General features: G+C 24.0%; 1 protein-coding gene across 13 annotated transcripts in view; it reads right to left on the bottom strand.

Moving 5' to 3' along the window:
- Positions 1–16787, bottom strand: part of LOC114124408 (coiled-coil domain-containing protein AGAP005037) — a 164630-nt gene that overhangs the window by 115313 nt on the left and 32530 nt on the right. The window lies entirely within an intron of this gene.

Raw genomic sequence — 16787 nt, 5'->3', positions numbered from 1 at the left:
GAAATGAATAAAAAACTTCTCGTAAAAGGTATACATCTGTCAACCTATGGGTTTTTTGTGTCGATATATATTACATAGTCTTATATACGTCACATCCTAATGGCATAAGAATAAATGAACTGCTGGTATAGTAGAATTCTTTACATTTTTTTTTCAAAAATATCCTTTATATATTTAGATCGTTCGATGTATTATGAAAATGATAAAACTAAAGAGTTTATCCATATTCTGGTCACATAATTTTAAATAATATACTGTAATATGGCATTATAATGTTTAAGTTTTTATTTAAGTTACTATTTGCTGGTATATATTGAAGATAGTTATTTTTTTTATGATTACCCATAGTATATTACCAATAGTAAATTATAACCTTTTTGTAGTTTTGCATATTGTATTATTAAACCGTCCTATTTATGATAAACCTATGTAATAATATTGTTTTAATGTAAATATTATTATCATATAAAATCGTAAATAATTTATTTGTTCGAAACTGATTTGTGTAATATTGTTATAATGTATTGTAATTTGTAATTTATAAACACTAAAACCGATTAATATGCATAATGTTGACGTCATTATATCTTGTGATAATTAATTATCAATTAGTCTTACATCAGACATTTGAAGAAGATAAAACGTTGTCTGATGCAAATCGCCAGAATATATTATAATATAACTCTCGATATAATAATTATGAAGTGGATAAAATGCGCGATAAATGTCTTGACTATATTTATCTCAGAAATAAAAGAATGACATATTTAATAAATACATATATGCAAAAAAATAAAAATTATAAAATGTCTACTAAATTTATCGAATTAAACTTTAATAGAAATCATTTTACGATCACAGAAAACGTTAAACAATAATATTAACACGATGAACAAAATCTTCTTAAAGTTTAACGTTTTTTTAGATTCCAATACGGAGTGCATATTAATAAATAAGTATATTCTTTAAATATTTCATTGTATTTACATGTATTACACTAACCATTTTATTATAAAAATATGTTATGTTGAAAATTGCCAATAGGTATACATTATTATAATTTATAACTTGTTTCCACTGAGCAATGGACTATATTTAATTTAACTTTTTACATTATATTATGTGTATCACCTTTCACCACTAACGTTAAAAATATAAAGTACAAATAGAATATAGATGAAAATGTCGTTTAACACAAAGAAAATAATATGACAATAATACTCAATATTTTATTAGCTTTTAAAAATATTTTATTTTTAAAATATATTTATACTTATAAATATTTGAAGTGTTTATACTAAACCTATTAATATATTCGTGAATTTCAAATTAAAATGTTATAAGCTTTAAACAAAAATTATTCAACTATTATGTTTAATGGAAATATTCGAATATACTATAAAAATATGTGATGCTTATCTTTATTTAAGTCATAAAAATTCATTGAACTTGAAATAAATTTAAAATAAAAATATAATGGATCATTATTTTCCATATAATATTACCTAATATTATAACTTATAAGTAATTGAATTATTAAAAAATAAAATACATAACCTTATCAGACTATTTTGTTTTTGTGTGACTAAAAAAAAACATTATAATATAATTTCAAATAGTTTTTAATTTGTTTAGCTTGATTCTTAACGATTTGTGTTATAATAAAAAACTACAATATTATAAATTAGCTAACATGAATTGATATTTCTAACACGGCACTTTATATAGGCAATTATAATACACGCTGTTGCTAATATTTTAAGGTGTACCTAATACTACCTATAATATTATAATATTGTACCACGTGTGTTTTGTAAAATTCATCAAGTTATAAATTAATCACAGATTTTTTAATTCTATTCAGATCAAAAATACAAGATTTGAACAAAAAAGTTCAACTAAATGAATAAATAAATTGATTAAAATAAGTACTTGAAATTATTATGTTAATTATTTTTATTTTTCATTTTTCATACATGAAAATGAATAAAATTCAGTATACTTAATATATTCAAAATAAAATCAAAATACAAAAAAAATAGTTGTAACGATAGTTAAATTATTTTAATTAATATTGAATTTTAAGAATCAAAAATATTTATTAAATAACTACATATTATTAATATATTTATTAAATTGGTAGATCTTATACCTACTTTAATCACAATTAATTAAGTACATCAATTTTATGAATATATTATACACTAATAATGATATAGTATTATGTACCAAAGAGTCTATAATGGTGCAATTTTCTGAAGATCGACAGTTTGATGCAAATGTTTTGTTTAATTAGTAAACAGTAAGTAACTACAATTGATATTAATAAAATAAAACAAATACAAATATTCATCCTATCGAATATCAGAAATTTGACTTAGGTACCTAACTTTTTTGCGTCACCCTGCAATAGTACCGATAATATAGTATTATTTTACTTATATAATGGGATCGTCATAACTTCAAGATCTCATAACTATTGTTGAATCGAAAATCAACTAGTATAAACATGTGGTATTAAATAATAATCATAATATTATTATAATAGTAACAATAGAACACCGTTCATCAATTATATAACATTATATTATCGTTATGCACAATGGTTTCAATAGTTTACAATGACTGCGATGTTGTGTTCGTCTCACTGGAGGCTAATATTCCTGTTGATATTCAACCGTTGATGACGCTAAAGTAACGCTTAATTATCGAAAAACTATTATACAGCTGCTGAGTGATGTACGATTTCACATAACTATAAATCATTTCAATGATATATCACAGCTACTATATTCACTTCGCAACCGTTTTACTTTAACAAATCTGTTTGTATAACCTTTTGAAGTATAAACACGTATATATATATACATATATATATATATATAATTATTCATGTGTGTTTTTATAGTGATTATTTTTACAATAAACATACATTATTTCAAAAAGTATTATCATTTATAAAATCTAACCTAATCTAACCGTAAATATAATATAATATATTAGAGTAGTCAAAATATTAATCGATTTTGTTATTCCATTCACTTTTTACCAAATATAAGGCAAGTTATAAAGTGAAAAAAGGGAGTTTTATGAAAAGATGTCGAGAAAATTGGTTTTTGGTTACGTCTAACAATTTTCTCTAGAAATTGGACCCCGTTATATCGAGTGTCATCCAAATCTTTTCGACACGACTTAATTTTATATTTCACAATGAACGCGTTGATAGGTAGTAGGAAAAACGTTAGTGGAAAGGCGTAAAACATGACGTACACCTTCTTAATTACAGACTATTAGATACCATAACGAATTACACTTATTATATTATAAATACAATACATTACTTTAATCATAGTTTTATCGAAATAAAATCATGTATTTAAATTAACACAATTTGGTGTTAAAAATCTTATTAAAGTATAATAATTAAAAAATCACTATAAGCCAACTATTGTGTAATGTGTTATACGGATTTTAGGAATTAATAAAATTTAACTGCTTCAATAATCAAAATCTGATATCATATTATACACTGCACTATAGCGATTCTCAACTATTGTGAATTATATTTAACGTCACAACATATTAGCTTCCCAACAATTTAATTCTATTTTTGTTCATAAATATTTGCCTTACATCTATAATAATATATATATACATATATAGTTATTACTGAATATCATTATCCATTATATTTTCTTTTTAATTGCGATCGCTCATTTCCCGAGGATTTTTTTATCAAGGCAATTATAATACTGTTATATCATTTTCAGAGAATTTATTGAACCAAATTTGTAGTAAAACTGCGGATGCCCAACAGAACATTATTATTATTCAAAAATTATAATTTAAAACATAATAAGTTATACGGTTATAATATGTTGTAGATTCATATGTATAAATATATGTTTATTAGTTATTTATATTAATTTAATTTAGTTTAAGTAGGATTTTGAAAACGTCACGGTCGTGAACAATATGAAGCTTGTTATTACCTATGAATGATATTTAATTATATTATCGACTGTACTTTACATAGGTAGTATATTGTATACATTAGTGCATACTTCACGAAAATTATGATATTCTAAACTCTAAAATAAGGCATAAACGTAATTTTACTTTTTTGTTTAAAACTTTTGTTACTTTTGTATGAATAAATAATATTATAATACACAATTCGGGAATATTTTATAACAGCTTCTTCTTAAATCGGAATATTTTCGTTTTAAATATAAATTTAATTTTATATCAACAAAAAATATAGAAAATACAATAATAGTACATCAGCTATACCTAAACGTATATGATATAATATGTAGTTCACTCTACCCATATAATAAATATTTATAATTTAAACTAATAAATAATATAAATCTTTCAGACAATATTTATGTGGGTAAGTATATACTTATATGTATTTAACTTTGTTGTAACTAACTAAAACCTTCAACGAAAGTATACATTTCTAAGAATATAAATATTATACTTGACAAATCTAGATATATTTTAATATAGTAGTAGTAAACTTAACCTTAAAAACTTCTGACGCTGTCATTACATTTAACCCATATCTTCACAAGAATTTTGTCATCATGTTATACGGCGATATGTAACACTATATTATATGGCTACAAATACTTTAAGAAACTTAATGAAGTTTCACATACCAATACATAAATACAACGTAATATTTAGCAGTTTTGTGTGTCAATAAGTTCTTAAACCAAAGGCCACGAATGCTTCTAGAGTTATTATTATTATTATGCTATATATTTGTGTATAATATGTGATTTAACGAATTAGGATACACGTCATGTAGCCATATATAAAAGATATCAACAATCATTCTGTCATTCTGAGATTGCAAAGAAAATACAAACAAGAAAAATAAAAAACCATTTCGAATTAAAAACAACATAAGACATAATTTAATTTCTATCCGCTTTTAAAGCAGTCTGTTTGTACATTGTATACCTTAAATTGTATTTTTTCTTTGTTCAGTGAAATTGATTAATTGGTTATTTAATTAAATTAAATTGTCTGTTTAGTAAATAGTGTCGTGTCGTTGATATATGAAACAGAGCTGTAAGTATCTATATAAAAAATGAGATAAACTTAATTAACTAAAATGATATTTGTCGGCAATCGTCAACTTAAATAGACTTTATTATTATTTCTTGATGGATGGTTTTGGAAAAATTATCATTTATTCATTCACTTTTTGCAAAAAGTATAAATAAAATAAAATAGTTAACGAACAAATGACATCGGTGATTGTTCTTTGGGGATAGTGCATAACTGGAATTGACTGTTAAGGAATAGCTAGAGAAAAATAAATCAAGATCAAAATGTGCTAATTATACGCGTGGTTAACGTCGTTTTGCCCTTCGGCTTCACAAATCCTTCAACGCACTACACGGAAAAACACGTCACGTAAAATATTGAGTTGCCAATAAATTTAGTTTTCTGAGAAAATCAATTATGAAGCACCTATATAGTATTTTTGCAATATAGACATTATTCAGTGATTTGATTGTTGTCATAGACGCTTAGAACTTTATGCACGTTTTATTTGCATTTATTTAAAGGAAGGTATAGCTAATTGTACCAACATTTATCTCCTGGTTGAAATGTTTCAGTATGTTAATATGTAAAAGTATGTAAAAAAATGTTCAACGTCTATAAATAGCTCAAAATAATTAGATTATAAAAAACTATACCGTACATATTATGAAATGATTATTTCAACATTTGGTAAAAATCTCAAAATCTATGGTTATCTTTTTCTTTTGAATAACAATCAAACCAAAAAATTTATTTTGTTAAAAACGTATAAATTCTTATTTTTTATAAAAAAAATAATGACCTCCACTCACCACTTTCGTAATTTACCGACTAGATTCACTTTTCTATTAGAAAAGATATTGTAGTTGAAAATCCTAGCATTTTTATTGCTCTAAACGTCATGACACCCAAAAAAACAAATCGTTCTAAAATCAATACATCCATTGCCCGCTCAGAATTTAAAAGTTAAGTGTTGCTTGTGCAGGTCAATTTATAACATCCATTATAGAAATTGTTCTGCACAAATAAAATAGATCTTACAGCCATATACCAGTATCATACTATATTCTATTGAAAGGATAGTTTTTGAAATAATTCCAAAATAGGTTTTAGAAATCGATTATAAGAAAAACGCTCAAGATCATTGAAATCTGGTGACCTAGAACATTCGAGCAATAATATTTAAAGAGTAGTAGTATATAATGCAATAATTATGATTATTCTAAAATTATTTAAATATTAAATGAATTAGAAATTTATTTTAAAAAAACGTATGACAGATTATTACAACAAAACTAAATAATGCAACCATTTTTACAGATATAATTAGCATAGATTGACATTAACGCAAGATAGGTAACTAAATTATGATCCAATGTGAAACTACTTACATCTAAGCATTTAAAATATAAAAATGTATATTTATTACTTACACAATATATTATCTTAAATACTTTTAAGGGTCATGCCTACATCATACGTTTTACTAACGAGATTTAAAAATGTAAATCCACAGTTTGAATTATATGCCGTTAACATTTTTTGTAACTTTAAATAACAAATGGGAAAATACTTTTTCATGAGTTTACCAATTATTGTTAACAAATATGAAGTACAAATTTATGTTTTTGAAACCATTATAACTGACGACTTTTTTTCATTTTGTTGAATTCAAATAATGTATATAGGTACTGAAAAACAATATAAAGTTTGCTTTAATTTTTGATTGATTATAATTTTTTCTCCTGATATGAAATATATATATTATACGTGAAGCCGTATAGTTATATTTATAATTCATACTAACATAATATTAGATTTTAATATCATATGCGGTATAACATATAAACTATAAAGTTTAAACATTTTTAACATTTATATATATTTACTAAGTAAAATCATATAACTACTGTTTGAGTGTGAGTAAATATATAATATAATGCATGGTTTTCGGAGAAAAATTGTATGAGAACTGGAGACACAGAAATGTAAGCTAATATTTGATAGTTATATTAATTTATACATTAGACTTGCACCATAGAAAAGGGATATTGTACTGTCTATTGTGTTTATTCGGAACCATTTATATTATGAAAACTAAACAATGGGTTAAATAGATATGACGAATTATTGTAAAGCGAAACTCTAACGGTATCTCTAAATACGAACAAGAACAGATTTCATCAGAAATATATAGATTTAAAAACACCATCAATGGGACTCACTTATTTTTAGACAGTAAATTATGTAGAATTACCTATTCAGGTAGCATTTATAATATCATATTTTCATCCTGCACTTTATCATATAGTACCTAAAAATATTTTAATTGTAAAACCATCAGTTTAGTTTTGCGTAATCTGTTCACAATTATATCTATTTTTGATAGCTGTTGGATTTAATTATTTAATGTTTCATTGAAAATTTAGTTAGGTTAGGCATCTAATGGCAAACCTTAAGTTATGTTTGGGTTTTTATTTGATGAATTTATTGGAATAATAAAAAGAAAATAAGACAATCGAAATTCATTATAAAATATAATATAAATGTAGCAGTATAATCAATAAAATGAAAATTTCCCATAAAAAATCAATGAGCGACGAATAAGAATGTAGAATAAAATTAGTTGTTTAACATTTCAAACTCAAAGTAAAAAAAAACTTTTTGGTACAAAAGTAAATTACCTAAGTTATAATTTTATCTTTAATAAATATTATCATTAAACTAATAAGCAATGATTTTTCGTTGATAATTTGGCAGTTATAATGTGTCAGTGTATTATAAACATTAATTGAAATAGTTGACACAAAACTTTAAGGATTTAAAAATAAATTCAAACAGTGCCAATGAATAAAAAAGGTTTTAGGATAAGGAAACACGTTTAGTGTGAACTGCGGCGGAATTTGCGAAAATACTATATTTCTTTCCTTCGGATGTTCGACAGAATAAAAGGTATCAAATAAAAGTACAAAGAAAATCTAAACTCACGCGAACTATATGTTGTGGTACATAAATCATAATAAAGTGTCACTACATTTTTATTGCTTCAACGATGAGTTTTGTATACGTACAAAAGAGCAATAAATATGTGAGATATTAAAAAGAAAATGTGATTTAAATGAGTATAATGTATAATATACTTATATATAAGATATCGCATCTATATCAAAAACTATGTATTATATACTTTTATCAATAAAATGATTAATTATATATTTTATGTATTATAATGAATATTATAGAAGTTTTAGGTTGTTGTCTTAAATAAAAGTATTTAATTTTTAATAATATTAAGTTTCAAGAATTTTGTTTTGTTTATGATACATTGAAACATAAGTACAGTATATACATACTATTAAACCATATAATGATGCCAATTATAAACAAAAATACAGACAACTGTTTAAACTTTTCTCTTATTGTTATAACATTATATTTAATAAAAAAAGATTAAAAAAACCATTGTTTTTAGTAATAAAAATCTGGGTCTCAAACATCTCTTGCATGAATTCAAGGAACTTATTTGTATCACAATGAATGTCAATTATTATTAAATCAAAAACATACAAGAAAATATATTTTATTGAAAACATTTACAATAAGCGTTTCATTTATTAATATATTAATTAAAGACTATAGTATTAAAATAAAAAAAATTTATTAAAGTTTAGTGAATTTAAGAAAAAAATTAATTGTTAACTTGTTATTATATACACTATACAGGTGTCTGGTGTATATAATATTCAAATATTGTATAATTATAGGTATTATAAAAACTATTCTTGAAAGCTTATTATTAAATTGAGCATTATTTAAACATTTTACACAAATATTATTAATTTCTCCCCATGGAAAAAATTCAAAATTACCATTGATAGGACATCGATATTAATCAAATGTAAACTGTGGCTAAACATATAAATAATACTTATTACAATAATGCATAGTAAATAATCATTATTCGTCACACGTACGTCATTTAATATTTAATTAAAAATATTATTATAATAATTTACAACTTAACTATTTTTTGTCATTTAAAATTAAACAAAATTTGCCAATATTAATAAATAATATACACATATACAGAAAGGTATAATTTTATTATTTTAATATTATAATTTGTACTAAGTACATAAAAGCCATATATATATCCTGGTAGTATTATTGTTTACATAATAACACGTCAAAGTTTAATTTATGGGTACCATTAATTAAATAAACCACTTTACATTGACATTTGCGACACACACAACGCGGAATTCGACATATTATATTATATATAAAACCGCAAATACTGCTATATAAAATGACAATGACATTTTTTTTAACAGATTTTTTAGAAAGAAAGTTGTCAATACCGTGAATGTCGTTTCGTATGAGTCAAAAAGGGTATTCCTACAGTAATAATGTTATCAAAATGCAATGTTATCGAATTAGTTTAAGTAAGTTAGATTCTGGGGTTGCCCAACTTTCGGTTCGGGAGCCAGAAGTGGCTCGTTTCTTATTCAAAATGTACTTTATTGTTGTGAATTTATTTTATTTTATTTTTTGATAAGTATTTATAAAAATATATCAAATTATACAAAATTTATTTATGAACATTTAAACTCTTGACATAATTGTATTTGTCTTTGTGGATCGTGAACACGTTTATGATGACCACTCACTCCAATTATATTCAATATAAGTTTCATTAAAAGGCAATTAAAAAAATTTTAATTTCATATCCTATAAGGCTATACAGTCAATTTAAACATTTGATTAAAATATATATACGTATTAGCATTACGGTAATACTATAAGAATACTGCACGCCGAAACAATTGATAAAACTCTTTTTGAGTAGGTATGCTGTTTTTAAATTCTAACGAGTAGGAAAGCAAATAATTTTATTTTGCGATTGATTTGTAAAAAATAATTTTTGGAATTAATTTTCAATCACATATTAATCGTGAAATCGTGGATCCCCAACATCATAAATACGCTAAAATACTATCATAATATTATGAGATAAATAAATTTTCGGAATACCTGGGGCCTTAGCGTTAGTATAATAATTATATAAACTACAAATACCTATTACGTTGATATTTTACTGCTATTCGATTCCGGGCTTATTTAAATATAATATGAACATATAGTCATCAAATCGATATAGAGCCAGAAACGTGATAGATATCATGGTACACTAGCGAATGATTTCAGACTTGCCGACATACTAAATTATTGTTTCATTTTTCATTTTGTTTTTCCCTATTTTGTGTTATATATTTCAAAAAGATTTTGTTTCATTATTCTAACGAGATTTCAAACTGTAAATAATCTTCATGGCTTCATCCCTTATATATTTAAATTTGAGATCCAATTTTGGTCGAAGAAAAACCTAATTTCAACTGGAATACGCATAAGTAGCAATGTTTTAAATGCGATGGTTGTATAAAGTTAGCTAAGTAAAAACTAAAAGGTTTAGAATATGCGATCAGAATCCCATACTATTTCATGAGATTGGATGTGATATATACCTGGAGTATTGGGGGTGTAAAGAAATAACAGAAGATAAAAGATTCTCGGCAATGGATTCTTTTTAAGCATCATAAAACTCCTTCAACAAAAATTCTTTTCACGATTTAAATTTCGATTGATCGTAGTTCTGTTTATACATTTATTTTAATATATTAAAAAATACAGTATTAAGAAAAATGAGTAAAAGATACATCAATAAATCGATCTCTAAAATATTTTAATTCTTTGTTCATAATCCCATAATCTCTAATATGTGAGATATATATGAAATACTAATTATAATATTTCAAAAAGTTAAAAATAATAACAGTATAGTTAGGAATACAATTCTATACCTATTAATATTAATTGTTGAAAAAACATTTTTAAAGTGTATTATTCGAAAATATATTGTTAGTATATTATAAGTTCGTCCTAAAAATATCTCGACTATCCCACACAAGAGTAGGTCACTCATGAAAAACTACTTGGCTCAATAGTCAATTCATAATCCAAGACGTGAGTACCAACCAATTATATTATTCACATACAAATATGATTAGTCGATTTCACTACCCATGACGCCTAAAAGGTTGTAAATTATGCGTAGTTTTTTTATATATATTATCAATATTTTTTTATGTATTCATTGGTTATTTTCATTCATATTTAATTTATTATAAGCAATAGCTAGTATTATACTCCATAAAACTACAACTCTTTTCGTATGTGCCTTCACTTCAGGTCAAATATCTTTACGTTCAATATTAAATTAAATATTATATAAACAGTTTTTTCAATTGAATCGAAATATATATAAAAGGTATGTTATCTGAATTAGAAAATTTTACACAGAATACAAATTCGAATTTTATAATCAATATTGTTTTATAAATTGTACTTATAAAAACTCAAAACCAATTGATATTTTTTGAAACATGTCCCTTATGCTAACAAATTATACGAATAAAGTGATGTATGTAAAATGCAAATTATTATTTTTCAAGAAATTAAAAAAAAAAAACTAGTTCTAAAATAAAGTTAATATCTAGTTACTTAGAAAATATAGTGAGATAAAGACACGATTATATTTTAATTAGAATACTTTATATATTTCACGTACGCAACCAAAGAATCATATGATTATTAGTGTTAAAAACAGAATTATAAATAAAAAAAAATATTTTAATCTAAAATTTATCTTTTGATTCCTATACTATTTTACTACATATATTATATACTTATAAATACGAATTACGTAAGACACATTAAATTCGAAGGTCAATCTGACTTTTGTCACCTTGGTTACCAATGTGCAATATAGATTTTACGAAAATTGATCGTCTACAGTCCTAGATAATAAATCATATTTTTATTGACACAGGGTTAGGTTAAATCGTGTTAAAACTGATTTAAGAAAATTTAATATTTTTTATCACTTGAATTCGTCTAGCAATTAAAAAAAATGTATGATGTATTTTTTTCTTTAAATGTTACATAAAAACGTGTATATACTGCGTTCCAATATTAAAATAAATATGTTAATAAGTAAATAATGAATTATATTAATTGAATCAATTTAATAAGTAATAATAAAAAGCATTATATACAAATATACATTATACATATTATTTAATCTACAATCACTACATTTCATAGTTTTAGGTTTATATTTTATTTTATAATAATAATAATAATAATAATTTTTTTTGTCTTATTTGAATTTACTTTAATATTGATAAAAATTGTAGTTAAAATATTTGGTAATGTAATCATAATATTATGATATTGGACATAGTCAAAATAATAAAGTGCTTAAATATTAGATTCTGAACGTAACGATGAATGTATATTTATTTCACGATGAAATGTGTTTTTGTATTGATATATATGTTTTTGAAGTCAATTTTTCTAATATGTTATCATTAACTTTATTGCAAGTTTCTCATTGATATTTTTAATAGGTTAAAATTGAAAATGTTCAGCACTTTTTAAAAATAATCAGGAAAAACTAAAAATAATAGGAACATTTATAAACATTTTGATATTATTATAAATATAAATGTTTGGTAATTTTGGTTATCAAAAAGTTAGACCATCCAAGAAAAATTTATCATTGTTTATAATGATTTATCATTGACTTCAAATTTAACAAACTCATTACTCATAAACTCAACTCGTACTATCCAAAATTATTACTTTTTTTAACTTATTGATTGTATATACTAAAAAATATAAGAAAATAGCAAAAGTAATGTACATACATGATTAAAATATTTAATAACAACCTTATTTTAGGCAATTATGTGATTTGTCATTTTTTAATAGTTTATAGTAAATTTAAAAAGTTATGTTGATATAGGTTTTAGCGACTTCATAGAATAGAGACAATGATTACAGATGAGTAGTTAATAGTTTACAAACTATTAATTAATATAAGTCATGTTAAATATGCGAAAACTTTATCGAAATATCATTATTATTATATTAAAACAATAAAATTAGTAATAAAGCGACACATCAATCTAATACAAGATGTTTAAAAGCGAATATTGTGTTTAAAAAAATTAAATATCACCATAAATTAATAATAATATATTTTCTTAGAACAAGTACAATTATTATACTCATATTAGCAATCTCAAAGCTATATTAGATTTTTAAGATGAACAAAATTTATAAATTTTAAAATAATATAATTACTTAGACATACCTATGCTACAACAACTAAAACAACATAATACAGTGAAACTTTCCCTAACAGACATATAAAAATAACATACTAACATATTTTTGAGAACAGCTTTTGTAAACTACTAACGTCTTACAAACTAAACCCACTCTGAATAACAGAGACAATTTAAGTGACATAAAATGTCCCAAATTGGAGGTTTAACTGTGCATAGTATATCGAATATCACGTGTACGTGAATATAAACTGCCGTTCGTACGCGTCTCGCAAAATCTCCTTACCGCATAATCAATGTGTAGAATATGGTGTACGATGAAATTCCCATTGAAAAATATTAGAATGCCGCAGTTTTCTAGAAGTCTTTTACGACTTACGACCTGTGATTGTTACGTCCCGTTCACTATCATCGCGTTATATTCGTGCTATACTTTTTTAACTCGGGTCGACCACCACGCTATTAAATGTGTACTGATCGCTTCGCCGCGTTGCGACAAAATCCGTGCCAGCTAGCCAGAAGCCGGCCGAATGTATTATTTTTTTTTTTACTTTTATCTCATCTTGTTTCCCCCACCATGACATTTAAAAAGACACAAGGTGATCCGTTTAACAGACCACACTAAATTTTCAATCAATTTTGATGATTTTTAAAACGATTCACGCTAAAATATTAATCCTTTAAACTTAATGTGTAGATCACACCATATTTTATTAATACGCATACTAGCAAAGGCCTAAAAAATCTATTTAGACAAGTCGTTAGACATTATTATTATATAGTAATGGGCCTGCAGCAGAGTGCAGGTTGTCGGTACACATTTGTTACACACTACATACGTTCCACATACTCACACGTTTTACATAAATATATACAAATACGATGTGCGACGGGAAGTCACAAGCGTCATTTTGAACAGTTGCCAGATTATTTTAGATTTTTTTTTTCGTTAATTCTTGTACACGCGAATTATGATTTATGAATAATATGATACTGTAGCATTAGTTTTATATATGTGGGAAAGAGGTAGTTATAATATAATATGGACGAACACCCTGCCACGATGTAAGTACACATAAATGGACATCGATATTGATTAAATTTTGCCTCCCGCTAAAAATATTGTACCTACTTTATTATAATATATTGTACAGGTGGAAAAAAAATCGAGTTAAAAATGAATTAAAGGCTTCTTTTTGTTAAATGGCAACAGTATAAAACGAACAAACAATAAGACGTACATTTATTGTAGTAGGTCTATATATATATATATATATATAAATATATTGTATCATTCTTAATTCCATATTATAATATAATATGTATAAGCTTACAGTTCGAAACACAACGGTATGACTCCAGCTGTTATCATAATTATTATATTAAAATCACAGTTGTACAATGAAAAGGTGTACAAAATTTTCACAACTTTACACAAAAAATGTATTTTTTTTACATTATTGGTAGACAAAATATTTATAAATTTATTTAAGTTTATAGAGTGGATAATATTTAAACTCATCCAAACTTTAAACGCTAATAAATAAATTTACTATTTATTTGGTATTCAATATTTATACATAGATTATATTATAGTTTTTGGAATGCATTCTACTCTATAGAATATTAAAATATTTGGCATACTATAGGGGTCCTTCCTATAATATGGTTTGCTTCGAGCCACGGAAAACTTAGCACCGATGCTACTTCTCCTTAAACGTCATACTACCTATTTATTGTTTACAAACTATAATGTTACCTGCAATATAACCAATATACATAATATATTGAAAAAAAATTATATGTATTTTTTATTTTTAATATTATCGTACCTATTGGTAAATGAAAACTAACAATTTACTAAACATTCACGCTAAAATCATGTATATAACTAAATCTTATTATATTAATACTACTGAAATTATTCTTTTTCTGTTTCTTGAAATAAATTAGAAACAAAGAAATATTTTACAATTACACCCTCAAAGGTTTAATTGATGTATATACCCGTAGAAAACCGTAGTTATAAGTAAGCAACAAATCTAGCAAGTAATCAATTATATACTATAATAGAAGATTAAAGTAAAACTTTAGATATTATGTACTAATTATACTATATAGATAAATAAATAGCTTATAGATACTTTAACATTTTTATAAAAACTACTAACAAAAACAGACATCAATTGATATTTATAACACACCATTTGTTAATGCTACCCTATCAATAAAAATAAATATTAACTGTTATATGCATTATGTCTCATTATCATAAATGTCAGTACATTTCACATACAAATACCAACAATAATTATTATTGAGTGCTAAATTGAATTAAAATTGCAATTACAATAAATATATACTGATAATAACAAGAATATTCGAATTTGATACAACTCATGGTGAACAATTAATTAAATTTTAAAATATTTTATCAACATCGATTGAAAAAAAATATTTTGACACACACATATAACTTTTTAAATTACATAAAAAAATAATTTTTTTTTGATAAAAATTAGATGGCATTTTTTTTTTAAGTGTCTTTAATTATACACTTTCATCTTTATTTTTGTAAATAACTTCTAGTTAATATTATTCCCAATTGTTTCTCACTATAATCACTAATTATTGTTGAAACTAATTACATACAAGTTTTAACTGCGATTAGTGAGATACTAACTTAAAATAGCAGTGTTTTTACCTACCATTTACTGTATATGAACTTTGAATATTCAATATACAATAAATTTAAAATAACTCGATGATACAATTATTTCTTTTAAAATAAGTACCAAATTAACAACGGTATATGTATGTATCTATTAAATCCTAATATTATAATTTATAACTTACGGTACAATAGGTATATCAACGTATAGTAACGAGTGTTGCAGAGAATATACAAAACGTGGTTTGTATAATTTTATAATATGAAGCTGTGGAAAAAAATGATCTCTGTTATGTTGAGCATTATGACTTGCATAAAACGTTACGTCGAATGAACGTGCGAAAATATAAATAATGGTGTTAAACTTAATAATATTTCTTTTTTTTCTTTTAATGTATATTCGTCATAACGGTCAAAATATTTAGTACGGTTTTTTATTCTTTATTTTATTCAGAAAAAAAATCATTAAATAGAATCGAAAGTGAAACATGACTTGAAAGCTAGCAAAGAACTAAAGTTCTAATTTTTAATGATACAATTATAATATTTATAGATGGTATTTAATAATGATGCAAATATATGCCCAGTTTTGGAATGTTTAATATCACTGCTTCGTTTCATGAAATGAGCAAAAATATGCCAATTTTATAAATTGAGAAATTTCACACTTAAGATGTATTATGTAAGAGATTCAAGTAATAATATTATTTTATAATTTAAAAACTTTACAAAAACTACGAGAACATCGTATCTTTTATTAAATTGAATTTTCGTTTTTCACTAATTCAGTTCTATGATTTTTTAAGAATTCTGATTATTTTTTAAATAATTTTTTGTAACTGATTAAAAAATGTAAAATT

This window comes from Aphis gossypii, chromosome 2 (genome assembly GCF_020184175.1).
Source record: "Aphis gossypii isolate Hap1 chromosome 2, ASM2018417v2, whole genome shotgun sequence".
Classification (NCBI taxonomy): domain Eukaryota; kingdom Metazoa; phylum Arthropoda; class Insecta; order Hemiptera; family Aphididae; genus Aphis; species Aphis gossypii.
The sequence above is the reverse complement of the archived record's forward strand: the minus strand, read 5'-3'. Positions and strand labels throughout refer to the sequence as shown.